The sequence below is a fragment of the Penaeus monodon genome, chromosome 14 (genome assembly GCF_015228065.2).
Source record: "Penaeus monodon isolate SGIC_2016 chromosome 14, NSTDA_Pmon_1, whole genome shotgun sequence".
Taxonomy (NCBI): domain Eukaryota; kingdom Metazoa; phylum Arthropoda; class Malacostraca; order Decapoda; family Penaeidae; genus Penaeus; species Penaeus monodon.
The window spans coordinates 51,243,072-51,251,212 of NC_051399.1; the positions used below are offsets into that span (position 1 = coordinate 51,243,072).

The 8,141-nt window shown below is 35.4% G+C and overlaps 1 non-coding gene and 2 pseudogenes across 1 annotated transcript; 1 reads left to right on the forward strand and 2 right to left on the reverse strand.

The window, feature by feature from the left end:
• Positions 1-2,292: 2,292 nt before the first annotated feature.
• LOC119581437 lies at positions 2,293-2,410 on the reverse strand. Its single transcript, XR_005229564.1, has one exon. It is a non-coding gene; the product is annotated as a 5S ribosomal RNA (ribosomal RNA).
• A 2,644-nt stretch (positions 2,411-5,054) lies between these two features.
• On the forward strand, positions 5,055-5,173 carry LOC119581308 (annotated as a pseudogene).
• Positions 5,174-6,274: 1,101 nt separating this feature from the next.
• Positions 6,275-6,393, reverse strand: LOC119581462 (annotated as a pseudogene).
• Positions 6,394-8,141: the final 1,748 nt, after the last annotated feature.

Here is an 8,141-nt window from a genome sequence, read left to right on the forward strand (position 1 = left end):
CGGCATCAAATTTACTTGATCTACTCATGCATCTTAATGAGGTGGTCCGAATTTTTGGCATCTGTTACAATGCATTGGCTTTTGGATATAAGGTCTTACTTGAACACGTTCATAACCGACATTGACATATTCTGGAATTTTATTCAAAGTAAAGGTCAAAAAAAAAAAAGTCCAGTTTTCGTTCGCACATTCCCATCCTTCTTGGTCATACAATGAACGTCCACTACGTCTTGGTCCTTCATGCTCTCAAGAATTTCACTTTCTTCCATCGTCCTCAAATCCCTGTGAAAGATTACTCCCTTACAGGTATTTGGGCCAATAGGAATAGTTACTTTAACTCGAAGATCATGAATTTGCGTCAGCTTAAGTAAATCCTTAATCTGGGAGTTGAATTGTACTTTAACAAGGCTTCCATCTCGCAATTTTTTGACAAAATCAAAATCGCCGTCCACTTGACCATCAAGGACCTTTTTGATGATAAAGGGGTTCACGTTCAAAAGCGATTGATTTTCATTCACGCATTTTACATTCGCGAACCTTGCATTCTCGGTGGGGATTTTGAAAAGTGGTCTTCTCGTTTTGTCGTTAGTGGGGGTTCCGTTGTTCAGGGTCGAGTTTGTCAAGGAGTGGTCATGAGTCGCCCCTCCTCCTTGAGGAGGAGAAGGGGTAGCCGGGGAGTCATTCATTCTGGCATCGGACCAGGTCCGACCCCTTTGCTCAAAATCGTTCTCCTGAAGGGATTTGAAAACTCTTAACTTTTGGTATCAACCTAACAGCAATAGCTAAGAGAGAGTAAATCAGTATTTCGTCCTCTACCCCCCAGTGGAAGCCTGGTTGCGTTCTCCAGTACCACAGAGAGGATCGAGTTATGTGGAGGACACTCCCTTACCGCCGAACTTGCCTAGTGCGAAGGACGGTAAGTCGGTGCCCACCCCCCAGGCGAATACGGGAGCCCACAAGGGTACTCCGGTAGGCTCAGGGAAGTCACATGAAGAAGGAAAATTTTAGAATGGAGAAAAAGTGCGCCCAAAGGACGCCCCAGACTACTGGGCCTCCCTACCCAGGGTCAATGCCCGTAAGGGCTACCCTGGTGTAGAAGAGAGCTGCGGGTCTGAGGTGGGGTGCTGACTACGCCTACTGTAGTCTCGTGTCACCTGCAAAACAAGAGCACTGAAGGTGCTGGCAAAGCACAAAAGTTCTGTAATTACAGGATTTTACTTTACTTTAATTTACGTTAAACTCAGGAACAACAAAGTCAAGCGAGACGAGAGGCCCCGGGCTCCAGGGTAGCTCTTGTGGCACAAGACTGAGTTTGTTGTTACTGCGTAAACAAGGTGTTCGCTCGTCAAAAGCTGAAACACGAGTGAAGGAATTATTAATGTAAATCACAAATGATCATGTCATTACTACTGCTGACAATATTATAGTAGGAATTATTGTAATTGTAATCCTACCACTAATATTAGTAGTTGGTTAGTTATCAATTATGTAAGATTAATGGTAGTTAGTCATGGCAAGAAAAGACGAGCATTATGATATGGACATCTGATGATAGTAATATTTACAACAAAACCAGTTACGGATAGGAAAATAGATTAAGGTCGGGACATACTCTGTCACTTATCTTGATATGTAGTTTCCTGTTGTGCAAGTTTTTGTTTGGAATATTAGCATTAACATATCTGCTTTGTTTATCTGCTTTCTCTGGCGCGGAAACTCTTATGAAATGTATTATGTTAATACCCATATACATTCAGTTTTATTTAGTCTTCCTAGGAAATTCCAATTACTGCCATCCAGTTACACCTACATTCATCAGTCACAAAAGCCAACGGCAAAGGGAAGAAATCTCACATGTTTTCACTGGTTAATAAAATCGTACACTGACAACACAGGCTCTGAAACTCCACGAGGAATGGTATAGAGCCAAAGCTTCAAAATACTGCCAGATATATTGCTGGAAATGATCGTGAATGTTTTCTTTATTATTAAAATGATTTCATTCATATTTTTATATCCATCATTACTAATGATTATTGATAAAACAGTCATTATCACTTTAATTTACTTTAGTTATACCCCCCATCCATTTTCTTTATTCTCTCTAAATTCGCCTCCAATGACTTTTACTCTATTTCGTTTAAATTAAAGTATAATTTCATTGGATTTCTTGATACAAGTATGAGAAGAGCTGTTAAAAGTGGCAAAGAAAATGCATATGTTTAGCATTTTATTATATATGCTAAACATATACATTTCTTATATAATATATAATAAATATGCATAATAAAATGCCAACAGCATCTGGTGTTCCAGGCGGTCACCCATCCAAGTACTGACCAGACCCAACGTTGCTTAACTTCGCTGATCGGACGAGAAGCGGTGCTTTCAACGTGGTATGATCGTTGACAAAGTTTTATTTAACGTTAGCCACTTTTCTGTCGTGCTCGTCATTTTTATACATCCTAATATAATGTATATTTTAGTTTTGCATCAAACTTCATGACAATGACATTCCAATCAGAACATTGAGATCTTTTCCATAATGTAAACATCAGTCACAATCGACCACTATCGGGAGTATTGGCAATTCTATTGTCACCAGTTTTTTGCACCTGCTGTAAGCTTTTACTAGTGATTGAGCTGTGCAACTTTGTAAAGAATACAAGGTGTACAAGTAATGATAAGAAATTGAGTAATGTGATATTTTATATGATTTTAATGTGTACTCATTCTACTGCATCTCTTGCACAGAGATAAACGATATAGCTAACCATAAGCAAAAATACCATTTATTGAATCTTAAACTTTGAGTGCTTTCATAAAACATTTTTGCCGCTATTGTTCTTGTTATTATCATTTTTTTGTGTATTTGTTTCGTTATGATTATTACTAGCATTTTCAATATTATTCTCATCATCGCTATTATTGTTATTAGATTATGATAATTTACTGTCATTAACATAGTCGTTGTTGTCATGGTAATGTTAATAATAACGCTACTTAAATGTAAATATAAATCATAATTAGCATCATATCAAAGATACTGGTGATAATATTATTGATCATAATTCGAACAAAATGTAGTATCATTGTTGATAATGATTACCCTACCAGTAACGATGATAATTAGTGAATTAATATTTCGACAAAATGAAATATAGAAATCATGGTAATATCACTATGTCTCTTGGTAAAATAATACTACTAACCGCATAAAGAAGTTATATATTTAGGCCCACTTATATGTAGTTAAGATCATACAATTACGAACATTTGTTTTACAGTGGTTTAGCCTTTTTTGTGGCAGAGTATTCTCGACTCTCCATCCACAATGGGTTCCTTATCCTCAGAAGTTATTTTCCCTCGTGTGTGAGCAAGTTAAGAGTGGCTATGCGAAAGGGCTCTAGTAAAAAAAACAGCTAGGATGCGACTGATAAACTGAACGAATGCCGTGCTAATAGACGTGTCTGATACAGGTGTTACGTGTTGATGGTCAACATACTTAGTAAAAAAAAATACATACTAGATTAATTGAGGTAAAAAAGACAAGATTTATGGATTTCTATTAACAAACACAGAAACTCAGGTCACAGTGAAATTATGGACCTACGTTAGAAAACTCAGGATTGGCAACACTGATTAGAAATTTGTTTATATAGCTTATATGTAGGAATCGGTGATGAAAAGACAAAAATATGACGAGTATTGTTAAAGTTACAATTGCAAACAGGATTTGAATCCCAAATCACCATTCCTGTGATTAGTTAATCTTTATCATATATCTCTAGTAGTATATTTACGGAAAAGGGAATCATCATGAGTAATCATCGCATGTTCCAGTTTGCATAAATGAATAGTGACCCTAAATTAGATTTGCTTGCCTTAGTGATCATGTGTTACTGCATGGCAAGTAAAGAAATTTCCAACAAAAGGGAGAAAAAATCAACAGTGTAGATAGTTATTTTATGTCACCCAAACATTCGAATACTTTTGGCATTTATTATATATATGCTATATATGCCATACATATTTGCCTAAAGAACTCAATGAAAATTATGCTTCAGTCAACAGCAAAACAGTAAAAGCAAAATTACCGTTTGCAAAGAGGGAGAAGGATAGAACGAATTTAGTAGTAATCGCATGAATATAATAGTAATAATATAAGTACTGATATCTGCAAAAGAACAGTGAAAAAAAATGATAGAAATAAGATAATATCAATATCCAAGAAAAGCAAATTAAATTTTCAAAAAATCGCGGCTATAGTTTCATTAATTGGATTGTTATACAAAAGTATATTTCTTTGTATATATATAATGTAAGAATGTCTTTTTGCCTTTCCCCAAGTTTTTGAGCAATAGTTGCAAACCATGAATTCTTTATAGAGTATTATGGCACAAAAGAGTGATAGAAGTCTAGCAGAATTTGGTAAAATCATTGAACCATTATTGCATTTACTCCCTTAAGTGTTGGACTGTGGTTGATGTTAGTATGAATCTCACTGATGTGACTCTGATGCCATGGCATTGAAATTTGCAAATGGTATGTAAAGAGTAAGCAGTGATGATGTTGATAGTAGTTATAACCACATTCTAAAAGGATTGATAAATGATGGTGATAATGATGATAAAATTACTAGTAATAACCATTTTACAAATATTGATATTTTGAAGACTGATAATACCAACAAAAAATAATACGATAACAGCAAGAAGTGCCCGAAATATGGTTGCATGTGTACACAGATTTATAACCGTATTGAGGATCATTTTACTCAATATCTTCTGTATGACTTGTATATCGTACATTTTTTTACACAGTTGCACAGCTCAAAAATGAGTAAAAGGCTCACGACAGGTGCTTTAAAGTGGTAACAATTGTCTGTACTCTAACAGTGATGATTTATGCACGGTGGAGCAGATCCGAGTGAAATTTGACTGGAATGTCGTTTTAATGAAGTTTGATGCAACAACAAAAGATAAATGATGTTAATATGTATGAAAAAACTGTGAGCACTGACGTAAAGCTGATTAACGTTTTAAGTTGTACGACCCAAAGATCAAACCACGATGAAAACACCGCTTGTCGTCCGATCAGCGAACTGAAACAACGTTGGGTCTGGTGAGTACTTGGATGGGTGACCCCTTGGGAACACCAGATGCTGTTGGCGTTTATTATATATGCATTTCTCAAGAGTTTTACAGCAGGTATAATTGTGTTTGCATAAAGATATCAATAGAAATTATGTTTCAAGCAATAGCGAACCGTATTAGTAAATTATTAGATGCTATTGGCATTATGTTATACTTTTTACATTATGTTTTTCTACAAGCCATTCCCTTCCGTGCGCTAGTATAACTTATTACCCTAAGCGGCAAACAAGCACAAACACAAGCATTCAGCACAACATTAGGTCCAGTCTAAGCGCCATAGAAAGATATAGAAAATTTTCCGAACAAAAACTTGCACAATAGGAAAGTACATCTTTAAAAAGGGACCTCAAGCTTAATAACATGTCCGTGGCGATAAGGCACAATAAACTAGTTATCCATATCCGTAATTGGTTTTATTATGTTTATCATTATGTTCATGGTCACCATGTTAGTTTATCTATTATCATAATCATTCTCTTTAATTTCATTTGAGTTGGAATTAGCTATATGACCGAGAGTGGTCGATTGTTATTAATGCATATAATATGGAGCAGATCTCAGTGATATCGTGCAGATATCGTTATTATTATTGTTATTTTATTATTATTATTATTATTATTATTATTATTATTATTATTATTATTAATGCAGTCACCACTAAATTGCTTCCATCTGTTTTCTGTCTATCCTTCCCGATCTTTGCAACGGTAAATTTACTTTTACTGTTTTACTACTGATTGAAATATAAGTTCTTTATGCAAATGCATGAGGAGCTGCTGTTAACTCTTGAAAAAAACATTACACATACAGCATATATAACAATATGACAAAAGCATCTGGAAATTTTTATCACCGATTCATACACAAAAAAAAGCGCTATAAAGCAAACTCTTAATCAGTGTTGTCAATCCTGAGTTTTTCTACCGAGATCTGGGATTTTTCACACTGATCTGAGTTTCTGTTATTTTTAATACGGCCATCAATCTATTTTTTGTGTTTGTTTTTAAATCTCAAATAATATAGTATGTACCTTTCGTATTAAGCAGTATGTCGAAGAATACATTGAAAACACCACTGACCATTAAATATGGCAAACATATATAGCATATATAATAAAATGTCAACAGCATCTGGTGTTCCCAGGCGAACATCCATCCAAGTACTGACCAGACCCAACGTTGCTTAACTTCGGTGATCGGACGAGAAGTGGTGCTTTCAACGTGGTATGATCGTTGGCAGAGGAAGATGAACATTAAACACATTTCTGTTGTTTTTCATGCATCGTTTAAATAGAATGTATCTTTTGTTTGTGCGTTAAAATATAATGGTATTGCATTCTAGCTGTGACGAGTGTGTGAAGAGACACACACTACCTGCTCATGAAAGGTGAATTCCAAACGAGCGATTCACCAATAAATGTATATTGTACAACTCAGGAATATAGTCAACATATACAAAGATATGAAATTAATAAATTAATATTCATAAATTATTATCACCATCACTATAACCTATTTTATATTTGTGCATTTATGGTACATATTTCTTGCACAGAGTTAAATGATATAGCTAACCATAAGCAGTAATGGCGATTATTATTCAATCTTAAGTGCTTTCATATAACACTTTTCCCGCTATTGTTGTTGAGTACTTTAGTTGTATTTGTATTGTTATGTTTATTACTAATATTTTCATTATTATTGTTATTAGTCTACAGTTAGTGCCGTCAACATAGTCATTGTTGTCATGGCCATGGTAATAATGATGCTACTATAATAATTAATGTAAATTATTTTTAGCATCATATCAAAGATACTGTGATAATGTTACTGATGACAATTTGAACGAAATGTAAACAGTATTAATGTTGGTAATGATAATGATTATCCTACCAATAACGATGATGATTAGGAAATTATTAATTCAATGAAATTAATGTTAGTAATCATGGTAAGAAATAACAGTAATGGTGACCGTGGCCATCTTATTCATAATGATACTCATAGTAGATTACACTAGTAGATTGTTGTGCTTCAATGCTTGATTGTAAAGAAGGAGAACTCTATAGCGGAATATTTAATATCTGACAAAAATACAGAATTCTGCGCATGAATTTTCAGGTTTGTTTCAGCACTTCCTTAGACTAAAATATTTTCACTCTGAACTTAATCTGCCAATTTGATAACTTATTCGTTGGCGCAAACCAGATCAGAATTTCTGGACCGAGTTGAAGAGTTGGGCCGATATAAAATTATTTTACAAGCACGCACTCACACGGACGAACACACGCACGCGCGCGCACGCACACACACACACACCAACTCGCATAGGCTGCGCGCGCGCGCTCAAACTCATACACATATAATCGCATAAACGCACGAACGCACACATATAATCACACATACGCGCCGGCACAAACAAACGCATAAAAAGACACAAACACATACAGACATATATAATCACACACATACACTCAAAAAAGAAAAAAACACAGACACAAACTCGACACATAAATAATCACACACGCGCACGCGCTCACAAACAGATGTTCCCACACACATAAATAAACACAGACACATACACACAAACGCACATACTCGCGGGCATTTGATCTCACATTCTTCCTCGCTTGCGCTCGCTCCTGTCTCACTAAACACAGCATTTTCAGCAAATGAGGGCTGTCAGTAGATAACAGAGATGGTATAATGGACTAATCACCCAATTAGACATGCAAAGTTCTTGGCGATGGCCATGGTAACACTTCATAAACGTATCATAATGTAATTGGTCTGATCATTAGTTCACGTTATTGTGGACTGGGCATACTCTACCAGATACTATAAAAAATATTTTGCATGTAGTAAGTATCGTAAAGCTTAACAAATTCCAATGCAAATCTTGCATACACAGCGTCGCACGAAAAAAAAAGAAAGAAAAACAATGGCCAAGGGCATCACACATATCAGCTCTCCTTGTGCACACTGG